Below are 16,973 nucleotides of genomic sequence, written 5' to 3'. Positions count from 1 at the left end.
CCTGCACGTCAGTGTATGTGCTGGCAGCATTTCTACCATCATAGGCTGGTTTAGCCCATTCTTGGATTCTCCTGTGTCTGTCTTTCTTCACTTAGCATTATGGTTTTGAAATCTGACCAAGCTGTTTTGTGTACCAGAAGCTCGCTCCTTTTTATTACTGAGTAGTATTCCACTGTATGATCACACGATAAATCGTTTACTCATTCTCCCATTAATGGATGTATGGTTTGTTTTCCAGTTTGGGGTAATTCTGAATAAGACTGACGCGAACGTTCTAGTACAAGTGTTTTTTGTGGGCCTATGCTTTTATTTCTCAGGGGTACATAATTAAAAATTGAATTGCTGAGTCATCAGTTAGATATATGTTTAATTTTTATAAGCTTCTTTTCTGCTAAATTTATCCAGATCAGTAGTGTTTCTGTGGCTTGTGATGGATAGTTGTCCTGCTGTCGGCATCACTGTCACTATTGCTAATCATCCACTTTTACTGAGCATCATAAAATGTCAGGGATTCTGCTAAGGGCAGGGGATTCAGAGGTGAAAAAGACCTAGTTTTTTTCAGGAGGCTGTTAGTATCGAGACAGAGGAACAGCACATCTACATGTGGAGATGTGAAAAAAATACAAGGGACCATATGCTGGGGGTCTGGCAAACGGAGAAAGGATGCTCTTAAGTTCAGAGGAAGGAACATTCTGTGAGGCCTGGTGCGTCCGTGTAAGGTTTGCCAAGACCTGGGACTGGAGACATGCCTTGAAGAATGACTCAATTTTATTAAGGGGATGTTAGTGGGTTATTGAACACCAACCGCATGGAATAGTATATGTTAATTAAAATTATAATTAGAAAAACTGTGTAATAACTTGGAAGAAATAATAGTATACTGTTAAGTGAGAATGACAGAATAAAACTGTCTGTTATAATTATGACTACGCCAACTCTGCTTATGAATGTGGGATGGAAGGAAGGCTGGAAAGTAAAAACAAATGATGTATTTTTGTGGTGCAGTTCTGGGTGAATTTTCATTTTCATTTTTTTTTTTTCTTTTTTGGTACAATAACATTTTTAAAGCAATAAGCATTGGGAAGGAGATGAGTATTCTTGGCCAGAAAAACAACGTTGTCACAGAATTAAGAATGTGAAAGTTGTTTGTTTGTATGCTAGAATTTGTACACTTGAGTCTGTCGAATTGCTGTGTTCAGACAGTCCTACCAAACCGGAAGCCAGGACTGTTTTGACTGAATGTGCCAGACAGGCCCAACTTAGGCAAGCAGCCCACCCCTTGCTTTAGAGAAGAACATACCGGCGGCTTCCTACGACGTCCTTCCTGCCTGAGGGGTGCAGGAGGAGGAGAGGGACTTTCGGACTCATGGGTGGGAGGTGTTGGTGGATGGGTCTTGGTGGGAGGGTGCTGGGGGGGTGGAGGAAACGCAGCCAGAAGTGACCACGCTCGTTCTGGTGGTTTTAGCAGCAGTCACACATTCTGTCCAGCAACACTTACCCGGTACACTTTTTCCAGAAACACTGAGGTGTGGGAAGCTGCTGTCAGAGCCAAGGGAAAACTTCCTCTTCACCCTCTGAAGGTTCGCTGAAAACCATCTGACAAAAGGCTGACTGGTAGGAGAAAAGGCATACGAATTTATTAACACGCACAGGGGAGAAGTCAGAGTGATTACCCTACCGTGCAGTGGGGTGCGGATGGTTATGTACCCTCCTTCCCAGGGGAGAGGGAGATGGGGAAGTGTGGGTGATTTTAGGGGAATTCAATGGGCTTGAAGAACATGCAATGACCTGGGACAAAGAGTAGATAATGGTTTGTGACAAAAGTCTGTCCAGGTGTGTTGATAGACTGTAGTCTTCCTTCCTGCCATATGGGTTCAGGCAGTGAAAAGTAAGGAAAGGAACCAGAGGTCACTGTTTTCTTCTTTGGAGGTCGGGACTTTTGGCAGCTGAGGGCACTTGAGAGAACGGCTTCATCCTGTGGTTTGAGAGAGACGGTGTGTGTGTGTGTGTTGGGGGGTCAGAGAGACCTTCAGGAGGCTTCTCCTGTCCAGCATGTCAAAGTGCTATATTTGGGGGTATCCATTTCTGAGCCCCTTGCCTATGCAGCAGCCGACCAAGCTGTTTTCATTTTTACTTTACCCAAATCTGGCTAACACGGACATGGCGCATGTTCCTCTCCTGGATCCCTTGGCACAGCCACTGTGGTGCAGTCGATGCGACCCAGTGAGAGCACCCAGCATGAGAGCAGCTCCCACGGGGGCGCCCGCTGCCACCCAGATCAAAGAGGTAAGCGACTTCTTTCCAAATGAGTTATTGGCCCGAGCAGGCTGGGAGGCGCTCTCATTTTTCTTACCGAAAGCAACCTTGGAAAGGTCTCTTGGGGGCTGGGAGGGAATGCAAACTCAAGGGGTGTCAAGCATTTGAGCTGCCTTAGTTTTCGTTGACCTGGCTCACACATTTGATAATGCCTTGAAAGGAGTAATCAGCAGGGCTTTCTCGGTTCCCTGCTTTTGACTCCAGGCATCCCAACCTGCAGTTCAAATGAGGTTGTATTAGTGCGACTTGGATATCCCGTGCTGCTGGCTCCTGCAACCTTCCCCAAAGACCCAGTGCCAGTGCCCAGGTCCCCAGAGTGTTCAGGGACAGCCCTGCCAAGTCCTTCTGCCCCGAGCTTCTCGTTGATGTCTGCGAGAACGTGGCAGCTTGAATGAAGCCCTTTTCCACTACAGCTGAGGCCTCCTGGGATTTCCACACAGATGCTCCTGCTCTGCCCGGCACTCAGGCTGGCTGCTGGTTCAGCCAGGGCTGCAGGGCCCTCAGGGCAACACAGCCTTGTTGTGCTGTTCCCCACTGCGGTTCCCCACGACACTGATCTCAGCATGCGAGCTGGGCTGGCTTCTGCCCAGAAATGGGGAGTGTGCCTCCCCTCACCAGCTCTCTGCTTTCCTTTGTCATGTGAGCCTCAAAGCAGCCTTGTGCCCTGAATGACACAAAAGGAGTTACTCCCATTGTCACATTCAGCCTTTCTGTTTTCAGGCAGGGCTGGGGAGCAGACACCTGGGCCGGTCCACAGCATTCTTCTGTCACGCCCTCCCTTCCCAGAAGGTCCTTCTGCCTCTTAGTCCCTTCCCAAGCAATTTATGCTAAGAGACACATAGCTGTGACACCCAGGATGCTTGGCTCTCCAGGAGGCTCAGCGTAATTCCCTTCTATGTGCCCTCAAGTTTCCTTAACCCAGGACTGCCCCCAAATGCAGGTGCTGAGCAAGAGGATGTGGGACCCTGTGTGATCGTCACCATCAAACCCATCGCTTACCCCTCTTCTCTCCATGGTGCTCCGCCGGCCACCACAGAGCACAGCACCCCCGATGTGTGTTCTGTTCTCATTTCAGCATCAACCCTCAGCTCTTATTTGTCTGAGCCCAATGACACTCTGAGCTTCCTTCCCGAACCCCAGTGCAGTACAACTGACACCAGTTTGTATTGGACAGTATCTTCGTGTAGACGTGTTTTTAAATGTGCCAGGATTTGCTTTAATCCAGTATGATATGACACATAGATACCAAAATGACTGTCATGAAGGAAGAAATTTTTTCTTTTTTAAAAAATTTTATAGGTTTAGGGGGTACAAGTGCAGTTTTGTTACGTGGATATATTGCATAGTGGTGAAGTCTGAGCTTTTTGTGTAACCATTGTCCAAGTAGCATACGTAGTACTCATTAGGTAATTTCTCATCCCACAGCCTCCGCCAGCCCTCTCTCCTTCCCACTCCTCCAAGTCTCCAGTGTCTATCATTCCACTCCCTACCTCCCTGTGCACACATTATTTAGCTCCCATTTACAAGAGACAACATGCAATATTTGACTTTCTGTTTCTAAGTTATTGCACTTAACATAATGGCTTCCAGTTCCATTCATGTGACTCCAAAAGACATGATTTTACTCTTTTTTATGGCTGAGTAGTATTCCATGGTGTGTGTGTGTGTGTGCATCATATTTTCTTTATACAGTCCTCCATTGATGGACACTTAGGTTGATTCCGTATCTTTGCTATTTTGAATAGTTCTTCAATGAACACACGAGTGCAGTTCATCTTTTTGATATAGTGATTTCTTTTCCTTTGGGGTAGATACCCAGTAGTGGGATTGCTGGATGGAATGGTTGTTCTATTTTTAGTTCTTGGGAAATCTCCATACTGTTTCCTGTAGAGTTTGCATTATTAATCATTACATTCCCACCAACAATGTATAAGCGTTCCCTTTTCTCTGCATCCTTGTCAACATCTATTGGTTTTTAACTGTTTAATAATGGTCACTTCCACTACTATGTTAATAAGAGTGGTGAAAATGGTCATCCTTGTCTTGTTCCAGTTCTTAGGGAGAGTCCTTTCAACTTTTCCCTGTTCAGTATGATGTTGACTGTGGGATTGTCATATATGTCTTCTACTATTTTGAGGTATGTACCCTTCTATGTCTAGTTTGTGGAGGGCTTTTATCTTGAAAGGATCTGGATTTTATCAAATGCTTTTTCTGCATCTATTGAGATAATCATATGGTTTTTGTTTTTAATTCTGTTTATGTCGCAGATCATGTTTATTGATTTACATATGTTGTACGTTTCTTGCATCCCTGGAATAAAACCCACTTGACTTTGGTGTGTCATCTTTTTGATGTGCTGTTGGATTTGGTTTTCTAATATTTTATTGAGGATTTTTGTATCTATGTTTGTCAGCAATGTTGGTCTGCAGTTTTCTTTTTTGTTGCATCCTTGCCTGGCTTTGGTATCATGGTGATACTGGCTTTGTAGAATGAGTTAGGGAAGATTTCCTCCTCCTTGATTTTTTTGGGAACAGTTTCAGTAGGATTGGTACCAGTTCTTTGTATTTCTGGTAGAATTTGGCTATGAATCCATCTGGCCCTGGGCTTTTTTTGTTGGGAGATTTTTCATTACTGATAACCACTACTTGTTATTTCTCTGTTCAGGATTTCTATTTCTTCCTGGTTCATTCTTGGAAGGCCCTATGATTTCAGGAATTTATTCATTTCTTCTAGGCTTTCTAGTTTGTGAGCTTAGAGATGTTCAAAGGAGACTTAGATAATCTTTTGTATTTCTGTGGTATCAGTTGTAATGTCTCCTTTTTCTTTTCTGATTGTTTTTATTTGAATCATCTCTTTTCTTTCTGTAGTTTGTATAGCTAGCAGTCTATCAATTTTGTTTATCTTTTCAAACAACCAACTTTTCATTTCACTGATCCTTTGTATTTTTTTGTCTCAATTTCATCTAGTTCTACTCTGATCTTTGTTATTTCTTTTCTTTTGCTAGCTTTGGGTTTGGTTTGTTCTTGTTTTTCTAGTTCCTTGAGGTTTCACATTATATTGTTAATTTGTTGTCTTTCTGTCTTTTTGATGCAGGCATTTAGTACTGCTTTTGCTGTATCCCAGAAACTTTGATATGCTGTGGCACTATTTTCAATCATTTCAAAAAAATTTTTGATTTTTGTCATTGATCCAAAAATGATAATTTCCATGTATTTGTACAGTTTTGAGAGTTCCTCTTAGAATTGATTTCTAGTTTTATTTCATTGTGGTCTGAGAAGACATTTGATATGATTTTGATTTCTTAAAAATGTATTGAGACTCACTTTGTGGCCTAAAATATGGCCTATCTTGGAAAATTTTCCATGAGGTGATAAGAAGAATGTGTATTCTGTGGATGTTGAGTAGAATGTTCTGTAAATATCTGTTAGGTCCACTTGGTTTAGATTCCAATTTAAGTCCAGTGGCTTTTTGTTGTTGTTGTTGTTGATTTTCTCCCTTAATGATCTGTCTAGTTTTGTAAGTGGAATATTAAAGTCCCCTGCTTTTATTGTATTGTTGTCGATCACTTTCCTGTGGTCTAGTAGTATTTGTTTTATGAATTTGGTTGTTCCACTGTTGGGTACATATATACATAGAATTATTATATCTTCTTGTTAAATTGATACCTTTATCATTATACAATGACTTTATTTGCTGTTTTGTACTTCTGTTGATTTGTAGTCTATTTTATATGATATTAGTATAGCTACTTCTACTTGCTTTTGGTTTTTGTTTGTGTGGAGTATCTTTTAACTTGAGTCTGTAAGTGTCTTTACTAGTTTGGTGAGTTTCTTGGAAGCCACATGTGGTTGGATTCTGTTCATTTATGCATTCTGCCAATCTATATCTTTTAAGTGGGGCATTAAGTCCATTTATATATAAAGTTACTATTAATATGTGAGGTTCTATTCCTGTCATAATGTTGATTGTTTCCTTGTTGCTTTCTAGTCCCAGTTGCATCATTGTTTTGTGAGACCTGTGAGCTTTGGGCTTTCATGTCTTTTTATGATGGCAAGTATCATCCTTTTTTCTCTATGTTTAGAACTTCCTTGAACAATCTTTTTAGGGTCAGTCTAGTGGTGATGAATTCTCTCAACTTTTTCTTATCTGGAAAAACTTTATTTCACCTTCATTTGTGAAGTTTAGTTTAGCAGGATACAAAATGTATGGTTGACAATTTTCTCCTTTAAGAAGATTGAAATTAGGCCTCCAGTTGCTCCTGGCTTGTAAAGTTTCTGCTGAGAAATTTGCTGTTAGTCTGATACAATTTTTTTATCGGTGATTATATGTTTTTTCTCTTATTGATTTTCAGATTTTTCCTTTATATTGATTTTAGATAGTCTGATGACTATATGTCTTACTGAAGTCCATTTTATAATGTATCTCCTGGGTGTTCTCTGAGCCTCTCATATCTGGATTTCTAAATCTTTAGCTAGAGTAGGAAAGTTTACCACAAGTACTTCCTCAAATAGATTTTCCAAACATTTTACTTTTTCTTCTCTCTCAAGAATACCTATGACTCACAAGTTTGGTCATTTTACACAATCCCATACTTCTCAAAGGCTTTGTTCATTTTTTAAAAATTCTTTTTTAAAAAATATTTGTCTGGGTTAATTTGAAAGACCTGTCTTTAGGCTCCGAAATTCTTTCTTCTGCTTGGTGGGGTTTATTATTAACACTTTCAACTGTATTTTGTAATTCTTTCAATGAATCATTCATTCCCAGATGTTCTGTTTGGTGTTTTTTTTTTTTTTTCATAAATTTTTCATTCATATCCTGAATTGTTTTTCTGATTTCTTTCTGTACTGGCTCAGAGACTAAACTGGGTGTGTCATTATCTAAAGATAAAAAGCAACAGCTGCTCCAGATGGGAAGGAATCAGTGAAAGAACTCTGGAAGTATGAAGAATCAAACTGGAAGCACACCCCCAAAAGGGAACACCAGCTCTCTAGCAATGGATATCACCCAAATTCAGAACACTAAAATTACAGAAGAATTTCAAACACAGATTGTAAGAAAACTCAATGATATGCAAGAGAAGATGGATACCCAACACAAAGAAACCACACACACACACACACACACACACACACAAAATCCAGGACTTGGAAGAAAAAATCACTAAAGAAATTGAAGTATTAAAGAAAAATTGAATAGAACTTCTGGAAATGAAGAATTTATTCAAGGAATTACAAAACACAGTGGAAAGCCTAAAGAATAGGGTAGCTCACACAGAAGAAAGAATCTTAGGGATTGAAGATAACACCTTTCAATTAAATAAGTGAGTCACAGAGACAGAGCAGAGAAATAAGAGAAAAGATCAAATCCTACAAGAAATGTGGGACTATGTGAGCAGGCCTAACATGAGAATGATAGACATCCCTACTGTGAAGAAGAAAATACACAAGGGTTGGATAAACTATTTGAGGATATAATGGAGAAAAATTTCCCTGGCCTTGCTAAAAATCTAGATATCCAGGTACAAGAAGCTCAAAGGAGTCCTGAGAGATTCATTGCAAACAGGAATACACCATGACACATAGCCATCAGACTGTCCAAAATAAACACAAAAGAAGCCCTCCTACAATCTGTAAGGTGAAAGAAGCAGGTAACCTACAAAGGAAAAGCCATAAGACTAACTGCAGACTTCTCAACTGAGATCTTACAAGCCAGAGGACACTGGGACCCCATCCTCACTCTTCTCAAACAGAATAATGCCCAGCATAGCATCTTATACCCTACAAAACTAAGTTTGTTATATGAAGGGGAAATAAAGACCTTCTCAAGCAAAGACTGAGGGAATTCATCAAGAAAAGACCTGCCCTCCAGGAAGTACTCAGAACAGTGTTATACACAGATCAGCACAATAAACACTCATCAATATAAAGCATTTTCAAATTTTTCCTGAATTTCATTGTGTTTCTTTAAAAGAAATATTTTGAATTATTTATCTGGTGTTTCAGAGTTTTTCTTTTGGTTGGGATCCATTGCTAGAGGGCCAGTATGATTCTCTGGATGTGTTAAAACAGTCTGTTTGTTCATACTCTGGAGTTCTTACACTGTTTCCTTCTCATATGAAGAAGCTGTCACTTCTTATTTTTGAATTTACTTTTGTTTAGATGGGGCTTTTTAAATTTTATTCATCACCCCCATCCCAAAGGTGTGCCTGTATGGTATATTGTGTTTGTTCATTTAGCTTTGATTTTGGGTACTTTCAGGGGGCCAAGTTTCTGTATGTGTTCCTTGGTTACAGACAGCCTTTGCATGGTGGCTTTCTCAAATGCAGGTTTTAGTAGTGATGTAGTAGATGTGAGAGCAGGTTCACTACCTCCTGTGGGGTGTGATGACTGAGGTTACAGGAAGCTTATCTAATTCCCCAGCACTGTGTACTCAAATCAGCAAATTCTGTACTGGGTTGTGCAGTTTAACCTCCAGGCCAGTAGGTGGTGCTTATGAGTAAGAGCTGGCGACAGCAGAAACAGATGGCTATACCTTGATCTTTGTTTACTGGGAGAAGCTCTCTGTTGCTTCAAGCAGTGGGCTGGTTTGTGGGGTGCACAATGCCCTGAACTGCCAGCTCAGCCTCCCTGAGGGCCAAAGTTGGGCAGAGCTGAACCTATAAGCCCACTGTTGGCTACCCCAGTGATGGGCACAAGCACTGGCCCTGGTAGGGGTGTTTGGAGGAGCTCTTGGTGCTAAGGTGTCTGCAGGGGGTGGCAGGAGCTCCAAGGCCCGAGCAGGCAGGAATGTGACCCACTCCCTGTCATGCCCTTGTCCTGACACTTGGGACCCTCACATCAAACAGACACCACCATCTATCTCCAGGCTGCAATTTAGCGAAATGCCTTGAAAGATGCCTGCCCTGTGGCTCACTGTAGAAATGTCCTCAGCTTCAAACACACAGATGTGCAGGTCTCCTGCTCTCCACTGCAGGAAAGCTGCAGTGGAAGGCGGAGGGGCTCCACCTTTCATACAAGCCCAAGCCCTGTGGGCACACTGCCAGTGGGGACGCAGCTGACATCACTGGCCCTAGAATGGCCATCCTCTGACTTGTGTCAACCTCTTGCAGAAGTAGCCATGGCTGTGTCCTCAGCAGTGGGTGGGGGGAGAAGTCCTCCTCTCCGCTCTCTCTGTCTGTGCCCCAGCACTGAGAATACCTGGTTGCTAGGATGGAACCATACTCCTCCCTAGCAGAGCCAAGCGCAGCATCCACGTCTGCTGGAAGTGGCACCGTTACTCTCCACCCACAGCGAGGAGCTCTCAGGTACAGGAAAGCATGCACTCTGATTTCATTTATCCCAAGACATGCCCCCTTGGTTCATGGCACTCTCTCTTCCATTAGGAGTAGCACTCCCTGAGGGTTAGACTCCTGGGAGCCCTGCAGCTCCCCTGGGTTCAGCCATCCTTGTGTGGCTGCTGCAGTCCAAGCAGGTACTGGAGAATGTCTGAAGGGGCTTCAGTGATGTGGGCGCACAGGGGTTGAGGTTCCTTGAGCGGGACATAGTCCCCCAGTTGGTGCATCCCAAGTATGACACTCACTGTGGCAGTTTGAGTCTGGAAGAGACTCTACACAAGCTGGTACTCTGGTGCAGTGCCCCCCAAGAAGTCCCCCAAATCGCTGCCCACACCAATGTTTGTGTCTACAAGGGCAGAAGAGTCCTCCCACAGTTTGGATATCAGCAGCCTGCCATAGGGAGGAGGGGAGCCAAAACACTTCCACCTACCCATCCGACAAAATACCAAGTCCCTCACATTCTTCATCCATCTCTGGAAGAGCCAGCCTCTTGCTTCCTCCTTTCTCTGTGCCCTTGCTTCTTTCCACATATACCCCCTAGACTCCTGCACTCTCCCCTTGATGCTTTATTCAAGTTATGAATATTCACTCTAACTTTGGTTCTTCTTTCTGAGCAGAGCTGGCATTCAATGTCTCTAGTCAGCCAACTAGAAAAAAATCCTGACAGAAGATGCTTTTATGCTCACAACCCCTAGACACAGGAGGCACAGCACACAGGGCCACACGAGGAGCACCAGCGGCAGACAGGAGGCAGAGGGAGCGAAGGAAAAGTACGGGCAAGAACCTTCACTGTGATCTCCATGGGGAAGAACAGGTGGGGCAGTGTAAACAGATGTAGGATTGGCTAGTGTAAATAGTTTTGGCAGGCTCTGAGGCACAAGGGCTGTCCCTTTCTGGCATTCAGCCCCTCAATGTGGTGATTAGGGCAGGGGGATGGTGGCCTGGAGTGTAAAAACTTGGTAAAGGAGGTAGTTGAGGGGTACGGGGCTCTGGGTTTGTTACTTTGCATATGAAAGTCGGACTTGCAAGTGAGTTGTTCACTACATTAGGAATTGCCTGGCCCAGGGAGGAGCAGTCCCTCTGGGATCAGCAAGTCCCCAGATGTCAAAGCAGCAGACGAAAAAGACATGCTTACTATGGGCTGTCAGACACATTATTTTATTTTATTTACTAACTATTGAACAACCTCACTTCCTAGTTCTATAGCCTATGACTGTAAGTTACCAAGGGGATCAAAACTAACAAAATGGCAAAGGTCCACAGAATAAAGACAATTTCAAGCCATCACCGAACATCAGTGGTAACCTGGACAGAGGAGGGGGCCATGAGAGGGCAGCCTCACAGTGTGCGGAGAGAGAGAAAGGCTGGCAGTGCTGGCTGCAGGCTGTGGACCAAAGGGCTATGAAACAGCATCCTCTTCCCTGCTATCTGAACTGTTGAATCCCTAGCCGGAGTAAGTAGCCCCCCAGACGATGGAGCCTGGGTCCCAACACTATTCCCTCAATCACTGGTCTCAGCACCATTTGCTCTCAGAGTCAATCCCTTCAAGACAAGGGCTCCTTGGTGTAATATAATTGAGCAAGACAGGCTTGATGGGTTGCTTTCCAGCCCTACAACTCACTACCTGAGTGTCTTTGGTGTTTAGTAACCTCTATGCACCTGTCCCTTAAGCTGGAAAATGGGAATAATAATATCTCTATTGCAAGGTTGTGATGAGAATTGAGTAAGATGAAGCATGTCAAATGCCTGGCAAGAGCCTAACACACAAGGTTGGAGCTCAACAAAGTTCGTTTCTTTCCCCCAGCTTTGGCATGGTAATGAGAGTGTCTAAGCTGGCTTTTTTCCTCCAGGAAGTCCTCCAATGCACCAAGCTACAGAAAGCAGTGGTTGGTTCTTAAAACAAGACTCAAAGTCCTTGGGGCTACTACAGCCAAGGTCCTTGAGGCTACTGTTGACCCAAGTCAAGGTTTGGGGAAATCACTTTATAAAATCATTTTATCCACTGAGGCTCCCTTGGTGAGACTCATAATGACTTGGAAATAGAAATTCAAGGTATTTGTTGGTGCTCCAATTCCATAGAGCGAACAGTAAGCTTTTTGAAAACCGTCTCGTGCCATGGACACCCAGTGGAGAACAGACTGGTGCATGGCCATCTTTTCCTTGCCTCGAGAAGGATTCTGCTCCTTGGCTACAGAATAATGCCAATGGGAAAGAAATCAAAGAAGTATGAATGTTTGAGAACTCCTTTGCCAGAGCCAACACTGGATAGCTAAGGGGAATAAACATTTTCTGTTGCTGTTGTTTAAGTAGACTTTATCTTTTTAGAGCAGTTTTAGATTCAAACAAAATTGACCAGAGAGAGTTTTCATAGACCCCTGACCCCACACTCTCACAGTCCCCTTCCTTATCAACATCCTACATCACGGTGGTACATTTGCTGCAGGGAACCTACATTGACATATCATCATCACCCAAAGTCCATAGTTGGCATTAGGGCTCACTATTGGTGTTGAGTATTCTATGAGCTTTGATAAATGTGTAATAACATGTATCTAGCATTATAGTATTAAAGGAAATCAAAATAATTTACCCCCAAATATATTTGACATATCTTACAATGGCTGTCAGAACACCAGCAAACAGAAGTAGCCCTGCAAAACTGTTTTTTTGTGGGGGAAATTTGCATCTGTAGAATATCTGCATTGATGCAGCCAGGCCTTCCTTGTCCAGACCTAAGAAAGATTACCTGAGAGTCTGACACTTTTTTTTTTTTTTTTTTTTTTTTTTTGAGACAGAGTCTCACTCTGTTGCCCGGGCTAGAGTGAGTGCCGTGGCGTCAGCCTAGCTCACAGCAACCTCAAACTCCTGGGCTCAAGCGATCCTCCTGTCTCAGCCTCCTGAGTAGCTGGGACTACAGGCATGCACCACCATGCCCGGCTAATTTTTTCTATATATATTTTTAGCTGTCCATATAATTTCTTTCTATTTTTAGTAGAGATGGGGTCTCGCTCTTGCTCAGGCTGGTCTCGAACTCCTGAGCTCAAACGATCCGCCCACCTCGGCCTCCCAGAGAGCTAGGATTACAGGCGTGAGCCACCGCGCCCGGCCGAGAGTCTGACACTTTTAAAGTCTGTTCTCTCTGAGAGCTACTACCTGTGAGGTTTGATCTACACAAGACCGCCTTTGCCGGCCAAGCCTCCTCTTCTCTCTCTTGCCATAACCTGTCTCATCACTATAACCTGATTTTCCACCATAACCTGTTTTGGGCCATGCTCTGGGCCCACATTCTTCATGCCACCTCAAGATGGCATATAAGCTTCTGCACCTTCTGGGGAACATGATGCTTCCTGTGTACACGTTAGTAAACTTTGTATGACTTTTCTCCAGTTAATCTGCTTTTTGTGAGTTGATTTTTCAGTGAAACTTCAGAGGGCGAAGGGGAAGTTTCCCCTTGGCCTGACAGTTTCATACAGAACGGTCTCACTGCCCTAAAAATCCTCTGTGCTCCGCCTATTCCTCCCTCCCTCCCCTCAACCCGTGGCAATCACTGATATTTTTCTGTAATCATGCTTTTGCCTTTTCCTGAATGTCACGTAGTTGGAATCATACAGTATGTAGCCTTTCAGATTAGCTTCTTTCACTTAGTAATATGAATTAGAGTAATATGCATCTTACCAAGTAATAAGCATGTCTTTTTAATGGCTTGATAGCTCATTTCTTTTGGGTGTGGAATAATATTCCATTGTCTGGATGTACTACAGTTAATTTATCCATTCCCCTACTGAAAGGCATTTTGGTTGCTTCCAAGTTTTGGCAACGGTGAATGTACTATACACATCTGTGAGTGTGATAGGACACACTGGCACAGACAGAGTTTGGACTAGGAATCAGATCCCGGAGCTGGTGACGGGAACTTGGGCAAGCCCTCAACCCTACTGCCCTTGGTTTCCGCAACCCGTATTTCCAAATGCCTTTGTTCCCCACTGCCTGCTGTGGCTGTGTTCTAGAATGCTGAGGCTTCCCAGAGGAGCCCAGTGGGAACTGGGGTTGTGTGATAACTGGCAGGCAGACCTGGAAGCAGAGAGTTGCAGGAAGCAGGAAGGAGGGTGGTAGGCCAGGAGAGGATGCTGTCAGGAGCAGCACCGAGCCCACCACCATGCCAGCCGGAGAGGGGCAAGGAAAAATCAGAGCAAGTGAAGAATCGGGATCGGGGAGAATCTCAGAGCAGCAGAGGTGCTGACCATCCTTCCCTGGCAGGGACAAGCAGACACCAAACAAAGATAGGACTGGGAACTAATCTGGCCAGGTCCCGGGACGTGAGGCTTGCAGAGATGGTGTACACCTGTGTTTGGTAGCATGAAAAGATATTAATGATGTAACTTGAGACGAAAAGGGAAGTTTTAAAACAGAAACCACATTATGATTGTATAAATATATGTAAGATTAAAATCACGCAGATATTTTTCCTAAATCATGGGTTTCATTATGGGAATTGTGCGTAAAATGATATCCACCTAGGACTTTTTTCTCTTCCTTTTTCTCCCTCCCTCCCTCCTACTTTCCGTCTTATATTCCTTTCTTCCTTCCTCCTTTCTTCCTTTCCTGACTTCCTCCTTCCCTCCCTCCTTTTCTTCTCTAAGTATATACTGAATTCCTAGTCTGTGCCCATACTGGTCTGGCCTGTGGAGTGAGCAGAATAGATAAATTCCGTGACCTGTTGGGCAGCCTGTTAGGACTTGCTTTCCTTATAGCATTTTTTTTCCCAGGAGTTGAAAAAATTTTATTTCACGGTTCCACAAAGTCACTATTTTCTTCATATAAAAACATTAGTACAGATACTTATACTTTCTATACAATGATTGTCCCTTTCAAAGAAACATTCACCCCATTATATGGTTTCTGTTAAGTTGCTTTGGAAAAAACTCACATGTGGACAGATCCCTAAAACCTACCATTCAACCACTCTGCATCTTTTTGTTCAGAGTATAGATTATTGCCATGCATATTTGTTCCTGCATTCTCACATCTTTGAAAACACACATACAGACTGGTTTATCACTTAATGTTTTATTGGTTCATCAGCCTTTTCTGCAGGCTGAGTGTGCAATGCCTTTCTCTGTGGTCTTTCTTCAAGACCTTCCAGGAATGAAGACACACTGTCGTTATCATAGACTGCAAACTCCAAGCCTTTACCAACAGCTACAGTGGAAACATTCTTTGTGTTTATAGTTAGGTCCTGCTCTACAGAAAGTGTCTCTCTTAAAGCCCAAAGATCATGTTTAACCAATTCATTTAAATTGCACTCTATCAACCCAAACACATGTTCTTCCAGGTCAGTACAAGCTGAGTGAAAATGGGCTCCAGTGGACGTAGCTCTGCAGTCAAAGGATCAGACGGACAGGTCTGCAACACGTGAGGGCCCATCTCATCACAACCAGCAATAAGCAGCCGGATACCATGTGCTCCCTGGCCATATCACTTTGTTGGTATCTTGATCTTGCGTCCAATTAGAGATACAAGAGAGGACACAAGAAGAGGCCTGTCAAATACAAATCTGGAATCCAAACACTCCGGGTGCAGAAAATTACATAACAGAAAGTTACATAATTTCATCAGCAGTCAGCTTTGCAGTTGAGGTACCAATACAGTTGTCAACATGGAGAATTGTTTTCTGACGAGCTGTAAGCTCTGACTGTGCCCTCTTCAATGCAACCAACACTGAACGGGTTTTCAGTTTCAGAACAACCGTGGCTGAACCTTGTTTAACAGCTTCCGTTGCATATTTAATATGATGAATCCTCAGGGCGCCAAATAATGTCATCATTGTCATATTGGTTGAGAAACATGGATCCTGCAAAGCTACAAATCAAGGAGCCATCTCCTTGACACCATTTAATACTATCTGACATTCTACACACTGTGCTGTTTGACTATCTGTTTGCTGTGTTTCTCTTCTAGAATGTAAGCTCCATGAGAACAACTCCTAGGAGCTAGAATCAGCACAAGTGGGTCCTCACTCAACAAGCTGTTCCTCTTCATCCCCTTATGGGGGTAGGAGGAATGGACTCAGCCTGAAATTGTAGAGCACCCACCTTTACTCAGCCCCTTGGAAGGGTAGGATGAACTATATTGCGAGTGAAATTACAAAGCCAAAAATAGTAGATACAGCTCAGGAGAGAACTCTGAGTGCCTGGGGACTGCAGAGCAAGCACAGGCACACTTAGTATGTTCTGGTCCACTTTTATTCACAAATTTATCTTTTCAGCTTGCAATAAAAGTAGATTTATGACCATGGAAATACATTTATTATTAAAACTGTCACAAGAAAAATTAATATTTTATTGTCAGTTTAAACCTCTCCAGTCCCTAGCCACCTTATTTTTTATTGAAACTACTGTTTTATAAACATTATTTTACTGTGAAATATTGCACACAGTAAGAAGTGTGCAAAAAGAAAAGATGCGTAGCTCAAGAATTTATCGCAAAGCAAATACACAAACACCCAGGTACCCATCGTTTAGGTCGGGAAATAGAACATCCTTAGCATTCCAGAAACTCTAATGTCACTACCCACCACCCCTCTCTCTAAAGGTAACCATTCTCCTGATTTCCAGGATCATCACTTTTGTGTGTGTATGACATACATATAATCAAAGCATGCATACCTACATGCTATATATTAGTTCTAGTCATTTCTTAAGCTTTATATAAATGAACTATACCATATGTATTTTGCTGTTGTTTCTGACTTCTTTCATTCAATAATGTGTTTGCACATAGCTTTATGTATGTTTTCATTGTGAGATGCATGTAGGTATGCTTTGTTTATTTTCAGTGCTGTGTCATATTTCAATGTGTGAATACACTACAATATATTTATCCATTTGTGCTCCTGATGCACATTTGAGTTGTTTCCAGTTTGGGGTTATTATAAATAGTGTTGCTATGAGAATTCTTGTACATGATTCTTGATGCACAGGTATACACATTGCTGATAGGCATATAATTAAAAATGGAATTGCTATATTATAGGAAATGCAAATCTTCAACTTTAGTAGGCAGTGTCAGTTTTCCAAAGTGGCTGCACCAATTTATATACCCCCTGGGAGTATATGGGAATTCCAGTTGCTGCAGATTCTTACCTACCTGGTAAAGTCAGCCTTTTACACTTTAGCCATAGTTCTCATGGGTCTGCAATTGCTTTGTATTTTGTTTTTAATTCACATTTCTATGATTTCTCATGAGGTTGAATAGTTTTTCATGTTTATTGGCCATTTGGATATCTTCTTTTGTACATGTTTAAGTGCCTGTTCAAAACTCTTGC

The 16,973-nt window shown here is 42.7% G+C and overlaps 1 pseudogene; it reads right to left on the bottom strand.

Annotated features, from left to right (window-relative positions):
* Positions 1-14,708: 14,708 nt before the first annotated feature.
* LOC138392472 (proteasome subunit alpha type-1 pseudogene) lies at positions 14,709-15,495 on the bottom strand (annotated as a pseudogene).
* Between the last annotated feature and the right edge of the window lie 1,478 nt (positions 15,496-16,973).

Source organism: Eulemur rufifrons, chromosome 9, assembly GCF_041146395.1.
Source record: "Eulemur rufifrons isolate Redbay chromosome 9, OSU_ERuf_1, whole genome shotgun sequence".
Taxonomy (NCBI): domain Eukaryota; kingdom Metazoa; phylum Chordata; class Mammalia; order Primates; family Lemuridae; genus Eulemur; species Eulemur rufifrons.
The sequence above is the reverse complement of the archived record's forward strand: the minus strand, read 5'-3'. Positions and strand labels throughout refer to the sequence as shown.